The sequence below is a fragment of the Canis aureus genome, chromosome 10, assembly GCF_053574225.1.
Source record: "Canis aureus isolate CA01 chromosome 10, VMU_Caureus_v.1.0, whole genome shotgun sequence".
NCBI classification, from domain to species: domain Eukaryota; kingdom Metazoa; phylum Chordata; class Mammalia; order Carnivora; family Canidae; genus Canis; species Canis aureus.
The window spans coordinates 74,543,355-74,560,485 of record NC_135620.1 but is presented as its reverse complement, the minus strand read 5'-3'; the positions used below and the strand labels follow the sequence as shown (position 1 = coordinate 74,560,485).

General features: G+C 58.1%; 1 protein-coding gene across 2 annotated transcripts in view; it reads left to right on the top strand.

The window, feature by feature from the left end:
- The window catches only part of BRINP1 (BMP/retinoic acid inducible neural specific 1), a 167,624-nt gene that overhangs the window by 120,627 nt on the left and 29,866 nt on the right, over positions 1-17,131 (top strand). The gene's annotated exons all lie outside the window — the stretch shown is intronic.

Genomic DNA, 17,131 nt, shown 5'->3' with positions numbered 1-17,131 from the left:
AAAAGAGCAGGAGGTGGTCTGGCCCAGCTAGAAGGCGGCTGCGCGGACGCGGGCGGAGGAGTCAGGAGGTAACAGTGGATGAGATTTATAGGGCGCTTCCCTAGGTGCCAGGGGCCGTGCGCCCTTAGTGTGGTCGTGTTCGTATTTATTTGTTTTTATTTATCTTAACGTACATTTAATTGTACCGTGTACTTATATTTGTTGCATTTTTTTTTTTAATTTGTGGCATTTTTAAGCCTCACACCATTCCTAGGAGGAAGGCGTAGGTAACATCCCACCTTCGTCGGTGGGAAGACAGGTGAGGGAGGTCACTCTGTAAGTGAGCGAGCTCGGCGTGTAACCCTGATGGCCTGACCGCCGAGCTTCTCCTTCCCCCAGGGCTGGTGCTCTGGCTCCCTCTTCCTCTCTCAACTCAGCTGAAGGAGGCTGGGAGGGGGATGCTGCAGAGCTTTATTGTGGTGGATTGAGGATGACGTGAATGGCCCTCTCATGCCGTCCACCTTGCGGCGTTCCCCAGGCCGTGCGCAAAGCAGGGTGGAGGTGGGAGGAAATAGGGAAAAGAAAGACGAGGATCGGGGGACCCCGGGAATGAGAACAACAGGATCCCAGGCTATTAGTAGTCAAAACAGCCACAGCCAAACTGGTAGTGATAACACTAATGGTGTAATGACAACTTCTTATTTTTATCCCTCTCCCTCCAAGAAGCCCGTGGAGTGTTTCGGGGACACTGTCACGCAGTTTAATCCAGTATCCATCTGCGGAGGTGTGCAGAGAGCAGGGCGCCGCCTTAGTGGCTCACTGATGTGGAAAGGGCTGCACGGGGAATATTTTGCTGAGATCTGGGATGATCCGCAAATGTATTCCTTCGTACGTTCATTCATTTGCCGATATTCATTGAGTACCGGCCACGCGGCAGACGTTCTAAGCGCCGGCTCCACGGCCTCTCGTGCCTAAGCCCGTCTCTGTCCTTTTGGAGTTCACAGCGCGTGGCTGCCGGGAGCAGACGATACACGAGTAGACAGAGACAAGTATTTTCTTTACCACCAGAGAGATGGGGAGGGAACGGGTCGTGTAGAAATCTGTAGACCACGGAGAAGACTTGAGACTTTACTCTGGATGCAGGGAGGAGCCATCGCGAATTCAGGCGGCGGAGCAACCCGACCTGACTCACCCGTGGGGCGAATCCCTGTGGCTGCCGGGTGGCAAGACCCGAGGGCGAGGGCACGGGAAGGGCCGGCTCGGGCCGTCGCCTTTACCGGGGGGAGACAAATGGTGGCGGGGACCACGACAGCGGGGATGCAGGTTTTGAGAAGCGACTGCCAAGGGATGGGGGGCAGTGAGGCCGACGGAGGAACGAGTGCCGTGGCCGGGCATCCAGCTGCGGCCTCCCCGCCCCACGCGGGCCGCCCGAGGCTCTGTGCTCGGAGCGTCTCCTCCCCGCATCCTAGTAATCACATGGTGCGTTTCACTGGTTGGTCTCCGGTCGTTCCCCTCCCCTCCTCCCCTCCCCCACCCCTTCCTCCTCCCCCTCGTCCCCCTTGTCTTCCCCCTCCTCCCCTTCGTCCTCCCCCTTCTCTCCATCCTCCTCCCCCCTCCTCTCCATCCTCCCCCTCCTTCTCCTCCTCGTTCTCCCCCTCCTCCTCGTCCTCCCCCTCCTCTTCCCCCTCTCCCTTCTCTCCATCCTCCTCCTCCCCCTCCTCCTCCCCCTCCTGCTTCTCCCCCTCCTCCTCCTTCCCTTCCCCTCCTCCTCCTCCCCCTCGTCCTCCTCGTCTTCCCCCTCCTCCCCCCTTCTCCTCCCCCATCCCCCTCCTCCTCCACCTCCTCCACCTCCTCCCCCTCTTCCCCCCTCCCCCTCCCCCTCCTCCCCTTCTTCTCTCTTCCTGTGCATCTGCCTCCAGAAATTTCAGCTCCCTCCAGACTCGCTCCATCGCTTATCACTCATGCACTCGGGCAACGTCTTCAAACTCTCGCCTGTCTTCTTGTCCAACACACAACAGTGTCTTGACTCCAGGCCTAAGGAATCTCTGGCGTTTCATGATAGGCATCTTTTTATTTTTCATTACTTTTGCTCTTCGGCATTATCTCTCCAGTCTCCAGGCTTCCACACCTCCCGGGGAGCTGCTCTGGCACCTGCTCTGTCCAGGTTGTCGGGCACCGCACCCACCTTCTTCCCTAGGACCCTATGATCTGACTCCCGAGGGTGAGAACCAGCCCTGAGCCGTAGGGACCCCTTCTGTCTCCAGAGGCCCCGGCACACAAGCAGGGCTCTGAGGATATTGGTTAAGTGGCTTTGTGAGTGAAGGAACGAGCAGTGAGCGAATCACCGAGCGTACAAGGAGCGCCCGTCGGCCCCTCGCACCCGTCGTCGCAGTCACGGGGGACCCCGTTCCAGGGGGCCGCCGCCCCTGAGCTCGCGTGCGTGGACGGCACAGGCCGGAGCACATGCGCCTTCCCTGCCGCGCCGGGGGTTACAGCTGTAAGGCAGGGGTGATGTCCCCAATCTTCCCAATGCCACCTCCTCCCAAGGGCCTCTTCTAGGACCTCTTCTGTGCCGTGATTCATTTGTTTCTATTCACCTTGCACCTGTTCGTCTGGGTTTGGGTTTTCTGCCGCCGTGAGGTCAGACGATGGGCCGCCTCGGTCAAGGGCTTTCGGCCTCCCAGCTTTGCTTCTCATCCCGTCCACCGGTGCCATGGCCGTAGGGGCCCAGGGCTATTTGCTGAATTCGGGGTTTTCCCATGGTTGGTGCTTAGGCCGCAGGAGGAGGAGGGGAGGAGCCTGGGGGGAGAAGAGCACAAGGGGTAAAGGAGGGGGGACGACGGGCAGGAGGCGGCACAGTGGGCCGCGTCAGCAGTGGAGGCACAGGGTGGCCTTCATAGTCCCCTGGGCGCAGGGAGTAGCAGCGGGGACAGACCCGCACCTGCTGGGAGGAATATGTGTTAGGGCTGCTGCTCCCTCCTGGACACCGTGCCTATGTCCGATGGCCAGGCCAGCCGTCCCGCCCATAGGCGGTAGGGACCCCGCTCCCCAGGATACAGAAGGACAGATGGACACTTTCCCGAGGTTCCCCTGGCCTCTGGGTGGTCGTCGCCCAGGCTCCGAGGCTTCCCGGCTTGTCCAGTGAGCTCCGGGTCCGCAGGACACATTCCCAGATGTGGGTACAGTGGGCATGAGGCCGCGCCAGCTGCAGCAGGACAGCAGGAGGGCAGGACGTGAGTAGGTGTGGCCCTGGGGCCCGGGTGGACGGCGGAGCACCTGCGTGGCCGGCACGTGGGAGAGCGCGGCCGGCGGGAGCAGCGGGTGCAGGCGGCGGGAGCCGGGCCCTCGGGCGTCGTGGGTCTGCAAAGCCCACTGGGCAGGTGCAGCCCCCCCCACCCCCCCCACTCCGCCGCACCCGGTGTCAGTTTTCCTTCCCGCGCCCAGGAGGATGTGGCTCGGCCCGTGGCAACGACCAGGGCTCCTCTTAAGAAGCAGACTGAGGCGTCAGTGGGAGGCTCGGTCAGGACACAGGCGGGACGGGGAGGACCCACGGCCGACCCCGTAGGATTGGGACCCGGGGCTGGCTGGTTCCCGGGGCTTCTCCGGGTCTGCTGACCTGCAGCACGGGGGAGCGTGGCCGCAGAGCCCTTGTGCTCCTTTCAGTGGGAAGCTCGTGGACGTTCTACTAAGCACCGGCCTAAAAGCCAGTAGGTCCGACGTGAAATGATCATCACACTTCGGGTGTACCGCATTCTGCTCACGTGCCAGGTGAGGAGCGCGAGCCTCGGTATCAGTCTCTCGGACAGGCCTCCCCAGAGAGCCCGCTCCGGGTTGGAAGGCTGAGGCTCACAGGACTGAAGCAACCGGCTTGTAGGTGGCACGGCAGGGATTTGAACCCGATGCGCGCAACGTCCGTGCTCTTAAACCACATTGTTTCCCAACCTGGAACGTATAAACCAGAATCAGGATTTTTTTTCAAAGATTTTATTTATTGAGGCAGCCCGGGTGGCCCAGTGGTTTAGTGCCGCCTTCGGCCCAGGGCGTGATCCTAGAGACCCAGGATGGAGTCCCAGGTCAGGCTCCCTGCTCGGAGCCTGCCTGCTTCTCCCTCCTTCTGCCTGCGTCTCTGCCTCTCTCTGTGGGTCTCTCATGAACGGATAAATAAAATCTTTAAAAATATAGATTTTATTTATTTATTCATGAGAGACCCAGAGAGAGAGGCAGAGACGCAGGCAGAGGGAGAAGCAGGTTCCGTGCAGGGAGCCCGATGCGGGACTCGATCCCGGGACCCCGGGGTCATGCCCTGGGCCGAAGGCAGGTGCTCAACCGCTGAGCCCCCCAGGGGCCCCATCGTAACCATTTTCAAATGCACAGTTCACCGAGTGGCATGAGGTACAGTCACCACATTGTGCCGTGGTCACCACCATCTAGTTCCAGAACCTTCCCATCATCTCTGTACCCATTAGGCAATCATTCTTCGCCCCACCCCTTCCCTCCAGCCCCAGGCAACTAGTCTGCTTCCTGTCTCTATGGATTTGCCTTTTCTGGATATTTCATATAAATAGAGTAACACAACATGTTTTTTTGTTTTTGTTTTTTTTGGTGTCTGGCTTCCTCTTATTTAGCAAAGCGCTTTCAAGGTTCGTCCATGTCGTAGTGTGTATCAGCACTTTGTTCTGTTACGGCCGAGTTAATATTTGAATGCGTAGGTTCACCACGTCCAGTTTGTCCGTTCACGGCTTGAGGGGCACGTAGACCGTCTCCACGTCCTGACTCCCGTGCAGGGCGCTGCTACGAACATTTGTGTACACGTTTTCGTTTGAATACCTGCCTGCGATGCTTTGGGCTATACAGGCCTTAAGAACCGACTTGCTGGGTCATTTGGTGATTGAATTTTTTCAAAAAGGGTTTGGTGCAAAAATAAGTTTGTTTCGTGGTCGATGGCGTGATTCCATTGTTGCCTCCCCGAAGAGGGTTACGTAAACCAGTGAACGGCCGTGCGACTGGCAGGGCTGCCCCGTGGGAGTGCACACCTCCCAGCTAGCTGGCACTGGGCTCGGCCACGTGGTTTGGTGTTGCCAGCAGGATGTAGGGGATCATACCCCGTGCTCCATCGCTGCAGACAGGTTAGGAGACACGGCCTGGTGCGGCTTCTGCTCTTTTCCTTCCGTCACGATGGTGGCATACGCCCGAGCCACGCTGCTCCTTCAAGTCTAGGGGAAACACCAGTCCGACCACGATGAGCTATCACCTCACACGGGTCAGAATGGCGAAAATGAGCAACACGAGCAACAGCAGGTGTGGGCGAGGATGCAGAGGAAGGGGAACCCTCGTGCCCTGTGGGCGGGAAGGCAAGCTGGTGCAGCCACCCTGGAAAACAGTGTGGAGGCTCCTCAACAGGTTAAAAACAGAGCTGCCCTACCCCCTGGCAATCACACCACACCGCTGGGTATTTATTTACCCCAAAGGATACGGAAATACTGATTGGAAGGGGCACCTGCACCCCAGTGTTACTATTATTAGCAACAGCCAGACTGTGCGTGTCCGTCCACTGCTGGATGGATGAAGGAGACGAGGTCTGTCATACAGTGGAGTATTGCAGAGTCATCAAAAAGAAGGAATTCCTGTCATTTGCCGTGATGTGGGGTGAGTTGGAGAAAGGAGAGCGCCGAGTCGGAGAAAGACACATCACATGACTTCACTCATATGTGGAATTTAGGAAACAAAACAGATGAACGTGTGGGACGGGGGGAGAAAAGTAGGAGAGGGAAGGAAGTAAGCTAAGAAATTGAAGAAACTGGGTTGTTGGAAGGAGGTGGGTGGGCGAGGGGGTCGGCCGCATGGGTGAGGGGCATGGAGAAGGCCCCTTGTTGTGACGAGCACTGGGTGCTGTAGGTACGTGATGAGTCACTAAACTCTACTCCTGAAACCAATACTGCGCTAGCGGTTCACTAACTAGGATTCAAATACAAATCTGGAAGAAGAAAAAAAAAATAAAAAAGATGAAGACACCTGGAATACAGCCAAAGCTCAGCCAACATGAACATGAGCAAGAAATAAACCCTTGTGGTTATAAGCCACTGTGATTTTGAGGTTATTTGTTACCACGCGGTAACTTAACGAAAGCTCAATAATACGGAAACACATCGGATCCAACGGCATAAACCACGCTTATTTACTGCAGGACTTGTCAGTGCCTTCACTGTGCTAATGTGTGTTATGAGTCTCAAGAGGTAGATTAAATATGGGGTTTCCTGAATGTATTTGATCCTGGTTACATTTGCAGACCTACGACGGCAGCACACAGCTTGGCAAATGCCGGGCTATTCAGACCATTTGGATGCACCCCTGTCCGAGGTGACTTTTCCGGACTCCTTTACCCTCATAAAACTAGAGGATTCTTTTTTTTTTCCCCGCTTCTACTGAAACGTGTGTATATTTATGTGCATATTGTATAGTGTCCTTTTCTATTTATGAATCGTGTTCTCTCCCCCCCACCCCCCGCCCCAGCCGGAGCTGCTTGAGATCAGAAAGCCGCGTCTTACTCGGTTTCCCTGTCTCCGGCGTGTAGCTCAGCACCGGTTCCAATGAAGCAGGCCTGCCTACCAGTTGCCGGATTGAGCGGCTCTATTCTTGCACACCTACTACGATCTAGCTCTGTGCTCGGAATCTTGGAAAGAGTGCAAAGAGCTGAAAGACACAGTTATAGTTCTTCATTCCTCAGGCTCATAATTCGTAGCTGTGCATCTAAGGCAAAACATGTGCTCGGATCAGTAGCCAAGACCTTCAGCATCGTCCTTCTCTTAGGATGTTTCTTGGCCTTTCTCTCTCTCTCTCTCTCTCTCTCTCTCTCTCTCTCAGATGTTCCTTTCATTACTGGGTGGAGGTTGAGGTGGCTTTAGGCTTCGAGCTGTCCAGGTCCTCCCTCCCCGGGAAGGACGGCCTCAGAGAGGTAGAGCGCGAGGGCCGTGGCGCAGGGATGCGCAGTCCTCTCTGGAACGTGTTCTGTCTACATTCAGCCTCCATCCAAACACGTTTACTGGGACCCGGTGATGTGTTAGGTGACGGGGAGCGAGGCACCGCCTCCGGCATCCCAGGGCATCGCAGGCCGGGGGGACGCGGTGCAACGCGTGTCCTAGCACAGCCAGAGCCGCGTGCAGGGTGCCCGTGGTTGCCGGCAGGGGGCTGCCCGCGATGGCCCCCAGCCCCCGGGGCGAGGCCAGGAAATGACATCCGTGGAACAGCCATCCTCTGGGAGGGGATCCACCCGTGTGGTCCAGCCTATCTTGTTCTCCGTGGAGGCACCACTTACGTACAGAAGCGTCCACCCTTCTGGGGCGGTCGGTCGTGCAGTCACGATGCCGCCACGGTCAAGAGGCACAGCGGTTTATCTGATTTTTACCTGGACCCTACCGCGGAAGCGCCAACGGGGCGACAACCAGAGACGTTAGCCCCCTGAGGCTGGCTTCCCAGCGTCCTGCATGTCCCAGCGCCCGGAGCAAGTCCGGGCAGGAGACAGCTGCCCCGTTGGCGGGGGTGGCGGGGCAGGGCAGGATGCAGCGGGGAAGGGGGCCTGGACAAGAACGTGGACGCGTCCGCTCGTGTAGGAGTCGGGAGCACGGGGTCGTTGGCGTCACGGTTGGTTTCATCAGGACGTCTGTGGGGAGGCCCGTAGTTAAGCTGAATCAGCGTCGTCGCGGTCCCTCACTGAGGGCGCCTTCGTGTTGCAATTTTATGAAGTCGGATTCTAGAAGTCTGCGGGCCTGTGCGACCCTGGCCATTCCACGGCCCAGACCGGGCCCTCTTCTCCGGAGTCGCCGTGGTCCCGGAGGAGCCTGCGCCCCGGTCCTCCCGGCGGCCCAAGTGCTCCGTTTACAAGGCGCCCTCTCCTGACCCGCCTCCTGCGCCAGGGGCCAAGGGGGTGCTTCTAGGTCCTCGCGCTTCCTCCAGAGTCTCGAAGGTCACCTGGCCCATCACAGGTGACGCCGAGTCTGTCTTCGCTTAAGCAGTGACCACACAACTGCGTGGAGCGGACGCATAGAAACCCGAGGCTGAACGATCTCGGTGGCCACCCAGGCCAGGGGCTGGCGGAGTGTCGCCGTCGGGAGCCAGATGGTAAATGTCTTCGGCTTTGTGGGCCTCACACAGCCCCTGCCGTAGCCGCTCCAGACAGCCCTGCATCGGGCCTGCGTGGCTGTGGTCCAATAAAATCCGTTATAAAACCAAGCCACGGTGGGCAAGTTCGGCCCACGGGCCGTGGGTGGCCCCCTCCGTACAGGCCGGGCTACGTGGCCAGTGGCCCCCGAGCTCAGGGCGAATGGAGACCCTTGTTTCCTCCCGAGGCTGCATCCTGGATGCAAAAGCGTCGTGGTTCTGCTGCTCCCGCGGCCTCCCTGCAGATGCTGCCGTCCGTGCGGCCGCGGGACGGACACACGGCTGCACCTGTGCGCCGGCGCTTCTAGGTCTGTTTTGGAAATCGTCGGCAGGCCCCGTGCTCACACCCCGTTGGCCAAGACGTGTCCTGTGAACCCATCCAAGAGAAGAGGCTGGCGGTGATTGGGGGGCGGAGGGGGTGTGTGTAATGTTTTTCAAAGGGAGAACGCCGCCGGGTCGACGCACCGGATTCCAGTTCATGGTAATCACGTTGCATTCGGGCCTCGGAGTCTTTAAATTCTGGTGCGCGGCCAGCGACGGGGACTCTTCTACCTACGAAGGCACCTTGTTCCGTCGCTCGAGATTGCTGGCGTGGAGGAGGGTCTCCTCCCGTCGGGCTGAATTTCATTTACTTGAATCGCGCATCTGAGGCCTCCGAGTGGATTCCTCAGGATCCCAGAACAGAGGCTGGTCCTTGGGGACACACGAGGACACGCCGTCCAGAGGGGGTGCCACAGCCCACCCACCTCCCCGCCCAGGTAGTTGCCTCTCTTCATCCCCACCTCCACCCCCCGCCCCCACCCGGGTGCCAATGACCCATCACGGAGGCAAGGGCTGAACTTCTGAATGAGATCATAGCCTTTTCGCCCTTTCTGCACGGTTTCACCCGGTGAATTATCGTCTTATTTTCATTCCACTCCAACGAGCTGTCAGCGACGGATACTGTAATTCACGGCAGCAGAAACACAAACAGATGGGTAATTGACCCGCGTGCCTCCGTCGCGCTGGAGGCCGGCGTGGCGGTCGGAGCCCAGAGCCCTGTGTGTGCCAGTCGGGGATCGCTGGCCTCCCTCAGGGAGGGCGATCGGGCCGGCTCTCGGCAAAAGGGGCCCCCCTCGCTGTGTTCCCCACCTCGCGCTTCTCAGAAAGGGACAGGATGCGACAAGCAGGCCTTCGCAGGTAGGAGGCAACAGCTGGGACTCGCTGGGGCTCAGAGGCATCCGCGGGGGGTCACGTGGTGATGCGACAACAGCATGAACCACCGCTTCCGCTCAACCAAAGCAGGGTCTGCGTCTCCCCCGTTCTCTTAGGCCTGACGGAAATCGCACACTTAATCTGCAGCGAAGTCGATCAGAAGCACGTACATCCGTCGAAACTACTATTGTAGGTAATTATGACATAAAGTAAGATGAGGCCACGTTCATCCAAAATGCAAACAAGACAAAGGAAAAGATAGAGGGTCCCGGCCTTGACCGAGACGTGATTGCTCCAGGGTGGTCGCACGCCGCCCCATGTCTGCTCGACGCATGCCCTCTGCGGGGAGCCGGGGGCCCGTCTTCTGGATCTCCTCACACATACTCCTGTTTCAGGATCTGCCCGCATCCCACAGGCATGGTGGATTGTCTTCGGGTTTATTTTCTTTCATCTTCATAATATGTCACTGGCTTATTCCATATTTATTTATTTTTTATGATTTTATTTATTCATGAGAGAGAGAGAGACGGCGTGCATGGATGGGAGGGAGGGACCAGACACGGGGCCTCGTTCCCAGGACCCTGAGATCATGACCTGAGCCAAAGGCAGGTGCCTGACTGAGCCCCCTAGGGGAACCTCAATATTTATTTATTTATTTTTAAAGATTTTATTTATTCATGAGAGACACAGAGAGAGAGAGGCAGAGACACAGGCAGAGGGAGAAGCAGGCTCCATGCAGGGAGCCCCATGCGGGATTTGATCCTGGGTCTCCAGGGTCACGCCCTGGGCTGAAGGCAGGAGCTAAACTGCTGAGCCACCCAGGGATCCCCAATATTTTTTTTTAAAGATTTTGAAAATGTATATAGGGAGAGGAGGGCAAGTGGGGTGGATGGGGAGAGGGGGAGAGAGGGAGAGAGAGAGAGAAGCCGACTCCTCATCGAGTGTAGAGCCGGGCCCTGGACTTGGCCTCACAACCCTGAGACCCTGAGCTGAGCTGAAACTGAGAGTCCGACGCTTCACCCCTTCACCCACTGTGCCGCCCAGGCGCCCCCATTCGATGTTTAAAATATATTTATTAAGCACCTACTATGTTCCAGACGTAATGCTGCTTTTTATGTTTTGCTCATCAGTTCAGGGCCTCTGTCTCTTGAACTTGGATTTTATGCATCAGTTTTGCGTCTCCAAGCAGCCCGTCCGTGTCCTCACCGGGTGGAGGCATCTCCTCCAGCAAACCACCCCCCAACCCCCCCGGGTACTGCTTGTTGGAGGAAGAGAAGGCGGCCAGGAGCTCCTAACTGGGGAAGAGCAGGAGCCGGGTCAGCGGTGAAGGTTGGGGCGGCATCCCCCAATCTCCGAGGCACCTTCAGCTTGGAGGATGGGGGCCCCGTCTCCCGAACCCCCGAGCACTGGCCCCGGGACCAGGCCCCTGCTTCAGGCAGCGGTTCGGTGTCACTGAAGGTGTCAAGGAGTTGGACGTCGGGGCCCCTGGGAGCCCTGTTGCCCTCGTGCTGCCCGGTGGTTGAAACCCAACAATGCCGGGGTGGGGGGGGGGGGCTCACGTCTCCTGACTCCCAGCCGCCTCCTCGTCCGTCTCGGCGAGGGTCTTTATTTTTTAAAAATTTTTTTAAAGATTTTATTTACTTATTCATGATAGATATATATATAGAGAGAGGCAGAGACACAGGCAGAGGGAGAAGCAGGCTCCACGGAGGGAGCCGGACGGGGGATTCGATCCCGGGTCTCTAGGATGGCGTTCTGGGCCGAAGGCAGGCTGGCGAGGGTCTTTAACCCGTGTCGCTGGGAGCAGTGCCGCTCCTCTCACCAGCTGGCGGGTCTCTGCCCGTTGTCATCCTTCCCTCCCGGGTCTTGATCTTCTCTGAGGCACCAGAGCGCCTGCATCTCTTCCCCGGGGTCCTGGAGGTGGACGCACACACAGAAAAAGGCGACCCTTAACCGGAAAAGAGGGCGCTGCTCAGGTCGGTCCTTAGCCGGAAGTTCTGTGGCCTGAGTCCTTGGCACAGGTGGCTCCCGCCCTCTAAGCGGCTCTCCCTGCGGCCCCTGGTGCCCTAAGTCGTGCGGATCTGTGAAGCCTCAGCCCTACACCATGTCCCCTGCAGCCCCTGGTGCCCTAAGTCATGGGAATCCTCAAGGCCTCAGCCCTGCGCTGCGGTCCCTGCGGCCCCTGGTGCCCTAAGCTGTGCGACTCTGCGAGGCCTCAGGCCTACTGCAGCCCCTGCGGCCGCCCACCTCCTGCTGCATCCCCAAGCCAGCTCCTCTGGTGGAGCGCTGGTTCCACCTTGTCCCCAAGCCAGGGGTCAGCGAGGGCACGGAGCACCTGCCGTATGTCCCCCCCGCACCCTAGGCACAGGGCCTGGCACTCGGGACAACCAGGAAGGGGACAGAGGGAGGTAGAGGACAGGGAGGAGTCACATGGGCAAGACAAGTCCTAGCGACCCGTGGGGATCCCCGCAGGGTTCTCGAGAGGCGGGACGCTCTGGCCGTGTTTCCGATGGGCCCAAAGGGGGCTCCTTGGGAGCCTGTGTCCCAGTTCAGGTAAGGGCTGCGTCCTGTGGGGGCCTACGGGGCCCGGCACTTACTGAAGGCCCACTCATGCCCCGTCTTGGTCTGCTCGGGCTGCTGGAGCCCAGCTGTGTAGACGGCATGGTTCCCACGGGACAGCTGCGTCTCTACGGCTTTGGAGGCTACAACTCCAGGGTCACGGGGTCCGGGAGAGGCTCGGCCTGGCGTGTGGACGGCTGTGCCCTGGTGGGAGGACCGTGTGTGCTCAGGGCGGGAGGCGGACGGGGAGCTTTCCCGTGTCTTTCTCTTCCCCGGAGTCCATTAACCCTACCCCTGCGTGTGCTCGCTCTGTCTCTTTGAAACACATTTTAAAAAAAAATCTTAAAAAGAAAAAAATGAGGCACCTGAGTGGCCCAGTCAGTTAGCTGTCCGCCTTGGGCTCAGGTTGGGATGCCCGGGGCCTGGGATCAAGTCTGGCGTCAGGCTCCCTGCTCGGCGGAGGGTCTGCTTCTCGTCCCCCTTGGCCTGCCGCCTCCTGCATGTGCGCCCTCTCTCACTCTGTCTCTTTCTCCGTCTCTATCTCTCTCTCTGTCAAATGAATTTAAAAAAAAAAAAATCTTAAAACAAAATAATAAGCCCATTAGTCCGCTCATGGAGGCCCCCCTTTGTGACCTGACATAAACCTAATCAGCTGCCAGGGCCTCGCCTCCTAATCACAGCGTGGCTCTGGGGGTTTAGGGCCTCGACTTATGACCTTGGGGGATGGGGACGCAGGCATCAGCCCACAGCAGCCAGGTGCTCGCCGGCAGCCGCGTAGGCGTCTCCCGCTCCCCTCCCCACAGCAGTCCCTGTGCAGAACCTCACAGGCGAGTGACCTGAATTTCTGAGAGGCTAAGGCGTCGGCAGGGGCCGCCTGGGCCAGAGCCCCCGGGGGAGCACTGAGGCAGGAGTCCCTCTCAGGCCCACTCGCCCCTGCCCCAGAGCTGGACACGCTCGTCTGGATTCCTGGATTTGAGGCCTGAGTCTGTTACTCTGGTTGTGGGGCTTCAGGCCAGCTTTGGGCCAATTCCAACATCCTCCAAGTGTTTAGAAGCCACTTTCTTTTTCTTTTCTTTTCTTCTTTTTCTTTTTTTCTTTTTTTCCAGTTGGGGTGAAAAAGAGAATTAGCCATTGAATGAAAATCCAACAAATGAGTGTCTGGAGCCTCTACGGGGGCTTGCCCTTAATTTATATTCTAGAGGTCAGGGCATCTGTCCCCCTGAAGCCCACTCTCCAATGGGGGAGATGAGAAAAAATATGAAAACAAACGAATAAGCTCAGTTCCATCAGTAATTAGTCCTCTGATGAAAATAGAAGAAGAATTCTTTTAAAAAAGATTGTATTTATTTATTCATGAGACCCAGAGAGAGAGGCAGAGACCCAGGCCGAGGGAGAAGCAGGCTCCCTGCGGGGAGCTCGACGTGGGACTCAATCCCGGGACCCCGGGGCCACAGCCTGAGCCGGAGGCAGGTGCTCAACCGCTGAGCCCCCTGGGCGCCCCTAGAAGAAGCCTTGTAAATTGGGTGACCTGGGAAGGGCTGCGGTTGCAGGACAAGGGAGCCACGCAGAGATCTGGGGAAAGAATATTCTTGGCACAGGGGAGGACCCGTGCGAAGACCGTGGGGAGAACAAGACCCGCACAAGGGAGGGACCAGAGAAGGGCAGGACGCCTGGTGTGTTTGAAAAAATAGTAGTAATATTAGGAAGAAGGAGTGAGGAAGCAAAGGGATAGAGAGGACAGAGCTATCCCCCCTCCCCCCCGTGTGATGGACAGAAGGAGAAATCTTTCCTCCACACACAAGGACTGCATGTAAAATACAAAAAAGAAAAAAAACAAGAATCGTGAGATGTCTGTGTTGCGGCTAAGGTGGGAGGAAGACGAAGGGAGATGGGGCAAAAATCAGAAGAGAAAGAGGATGACGTGGATGTTGTTCCCACATCTCTCCATTGCCCACTCGCTTCGTAGAACAGTGAAACATTCCAATTTAAAGTATAACAAGATTTTAAAGAAAAGTATAATGAGGTTGGGGGGGAGATGTCCCATATGTTCAGCACGAGTGACTTGGTGTTCAAGGGAAACGCTCAGCTATTGCCTTCCTGGGTCTTTTGAGGCAAAATTTATATGCTCCGCAATGATGGTGGCCTTTCTCTCCCCTCCTCTCCCCTCCCCTCCCCTCCCCTCCCCTCCTCTCCTCTCCCGTCCCCTCCCCTCCCCTCCTCTCCCCTCCTTTCCTCTCCCCTCCTGTCCTCTCCCCTCCTGTCCTCTCCCCTCCCCTCCTCTCCCTTCCCTTCCCCTCCCCTCCCCTCCTCTCCTCTCCTCTCCTCTCCTCTCCTCTCCTCTCCTCTCCTCTCCTCTCCTCTCTCCTTTCTCTCTCTTTTGTCTTCTCTCCCTCCCCCTCCCTCCCCTCCCCCTCTGTGTCTTTGGGAACCGGGCCCAGGATACGCCCCCCCGCAGCGGGCAGCAGCCGTGTGTCCTGCAGACAGTGGCCCCACAGCCCGCCCCCCCCCCCCGGGTGATTTGCGCCCCGTGGAGGCCCGGCCGGGCGCCAGCCTGGGGTCAGCAGCGGCCCCCCCGTGGGACCCGGGTCGTCAGGAGCCGGCCGGGCCGCTGACTGCTCCGTGAACCTCCACCGCCGTAGAAACGGTTATGTAACTTTAAACAGTAATGACATTTTGCAGAAAAGTGCTTTTTAATTGCTACGTCTTCATTATTCTCTTTCAAAATCGCCCAGGAGGTTCTGCCTCCGAGACAGCTCGGCGTGATCGGAGTTTCCATTTTTAAAGAGCAATCAGTTTTGTGTTTCAGCCGCTCCCGGAACCCCCCAGCCCCAAACTTCATCTGCGTTCAGTTGCATTAAACGTGGTAGGTAATACCGCCTTTTGTATCCTTGCCAAACGGAGAGATGATTTGACGCAATTTTCTAAAAATGCTCTCCCCAAATTCCTTTTGGGCCGGGACCAAGAATAGAATATTTTATCCCCTACAAAAGGGAGAAAGAAAATGATGAGCAAGCTAGAAAAATAGGACTGAGAGTATAGTCTATAGAGTTCCAACAGGAACTTAACCCCAATCCATAGACTCAGATGCCTATAGGGGATTGGGATCAGCTAAAAATAAATTCTGCTTCGGAAGCGGAAAAACCGTGATACAGATAAAATGACTCAATAGTGCACAGTCTGAAAGAACGGTCGACGTCGCCGAGGAGGGACCGCACGGCCTGTTGGCTTGGGCCCGTCTTTGGGGCGTCTGTGTCGCGCTCCCGGGGGGCGAGCCCTCGCCAGCACCACGCAGCCCCACGCGGGGCCCTGGCCCTTGGGGTGGAGCCACCAGGCCCCGCAGCCCGCGGTGCCCAAGCCACGGGCTCCCTCGACCCTGAGAACCTTCTGTACAGACTGAGGGAGACTCGCCTTCCTGAATAGCTGCCCCCCCGTCCCCCCCTCCGTGCAGCCTCAACAGGCACAGAATCCTAAAGCCCTCTCCTGCCTGGTGAGTCCCTGCAAACAGCTCAAGGCAGCCTGCGGGGCCTTCTCCTCCGTGGTTAGATGCCCACGGCTCCTGCTCGTGGCTCCTGAAGGTTCTGTTGACGCTGTGAACAACGTCAGTCCCAGCGGCGACTCCGTCATCACTATCACCATCAAATGTAGGGCGCCGGGGGGGCTCGGGCCATTAGGCGCCCGTCCGACTCTTGATTTCTGCTCAGGCGTGACCTCAGGGTCGTGGGACCGAGCGCCTATCGGGCTCCAGGCTGGGCAGAGAGTCCCTCGAGGAGTCCCTCTCACCCCCTCCCCCTGCTCGCTCTCTCTCTCTCTCTCTCTCTCAAATAAAGTAAATATTTTTAAAAACGATAATAAAAGGAGGAAAGAAAAAAAAAAGGTAACAGGTGACATTTGCTCTCGGCTTGCCGTGTGCCAGCAACTGTTGCGGACAGTTCGCAGGGGTTCCCTCCCTTGGTCCCCTCCACGGCTCTGCGCTGTGGGCACGTCGAGCGTCTCCATTCTACGGAGGACGAAGGAGAGTGTGAGACGGTTGGAGTGGCCGCCCGAGGTGTGAGAGGTGTGAGGAGGTGTGAGGAGGTGTGAGGAGGTGTGAGCTGTGAGCTGTGCAGGCCGTCGGCAGAGGGGCCTGACCTCCTCCGGGCCCGGCCGCGCCGCTGTCTCCCCAGCGCCCTCCTGAACAGTCATTTCTCAGCTGCCGCCGAAGACGGGTTGACGCGTTGGCGCCTCATTTCTTTTTTAAATGCTTTGAAGGTGGGAGGGGGACGTAGAGGCACAACTGTGAAGCAGAAGGAGAAATGCCGAGCTTCTGCGGCAAACCCTCCGCGAGTGGGATGAGGGGGTGTCCCCGAAGCATGAATGAGAAAAAAGTGTAATCCGGGGAACCCCGCCGCCTTCCACGGGGCGGAAACCACTGACCCGTTAGCCCCGCACACGCCGGTGGCTCGGGGTGAGGTAGAGAGACGGCTCTTGGGTGGAAGCGCTGCTGTCGGGGGCTGGCGGAGCCCAGGGCTGCCCTTCTGTGCGGACGCCCCGGGCCGGGGGTGGGGGGCTGCGCCGCTGCCGACTCCGGGGCAGGCGAGTGGTGCGCGCCCGGAGAGCCCCGTCTGTGTCCTGGGCCTGCGGGACTCGGGCCTCGACCAGTCACGTGCGGAGAAGAGGTTATGAGACGGGTCCGGAGTGTGCATCCTGCGGCCTTGGGCTGGTCGTGTCCCCTCCATGGGCCTTGGCCTCCTCGTTTGTTTGTTTGTTTTTGTTTTTGTGTTTTTTGTTTTGTTTTGTTTTCTGTTTTTTTGTTTTTTGGCCTCGTCGTCTTTAGAGCAAAGGAGAAAAACATAATCCTCCCTGGGGTCGTCCTGCACCGATATTATTATTTTTAAGATGCCCTGGTTTTATTCAATCACACCCCGGCCTCGTATTACGCTTCTCCTTGAAATTTACCAAAGCGGCCTCATTACGCGCAGGATGACGTCCCAGTCCCCCAGCAGCCGGGAAAGCCCTGCGCCCTCTGGCATCTGCTCCCCTCTGACACCTGTTCCCCCACTGCCCGCCCCCCCACCCCGTCCCATCCCTCAGTCACCGGCAGCTCCTGACATCTTCATCCTTGCTACTAGGGTGTGTCTCCTGTTCTTTTCCTGCGATGTCCCCTTATCCACCTTCCAGCCGCCCCGCAGCGGCCTCCCCGCCACCCGAGCAGGGTTGCAGCCTTCTGCTCTCCCCCCGCCTCACGCGGCCACCGTGCTCAGGTCTA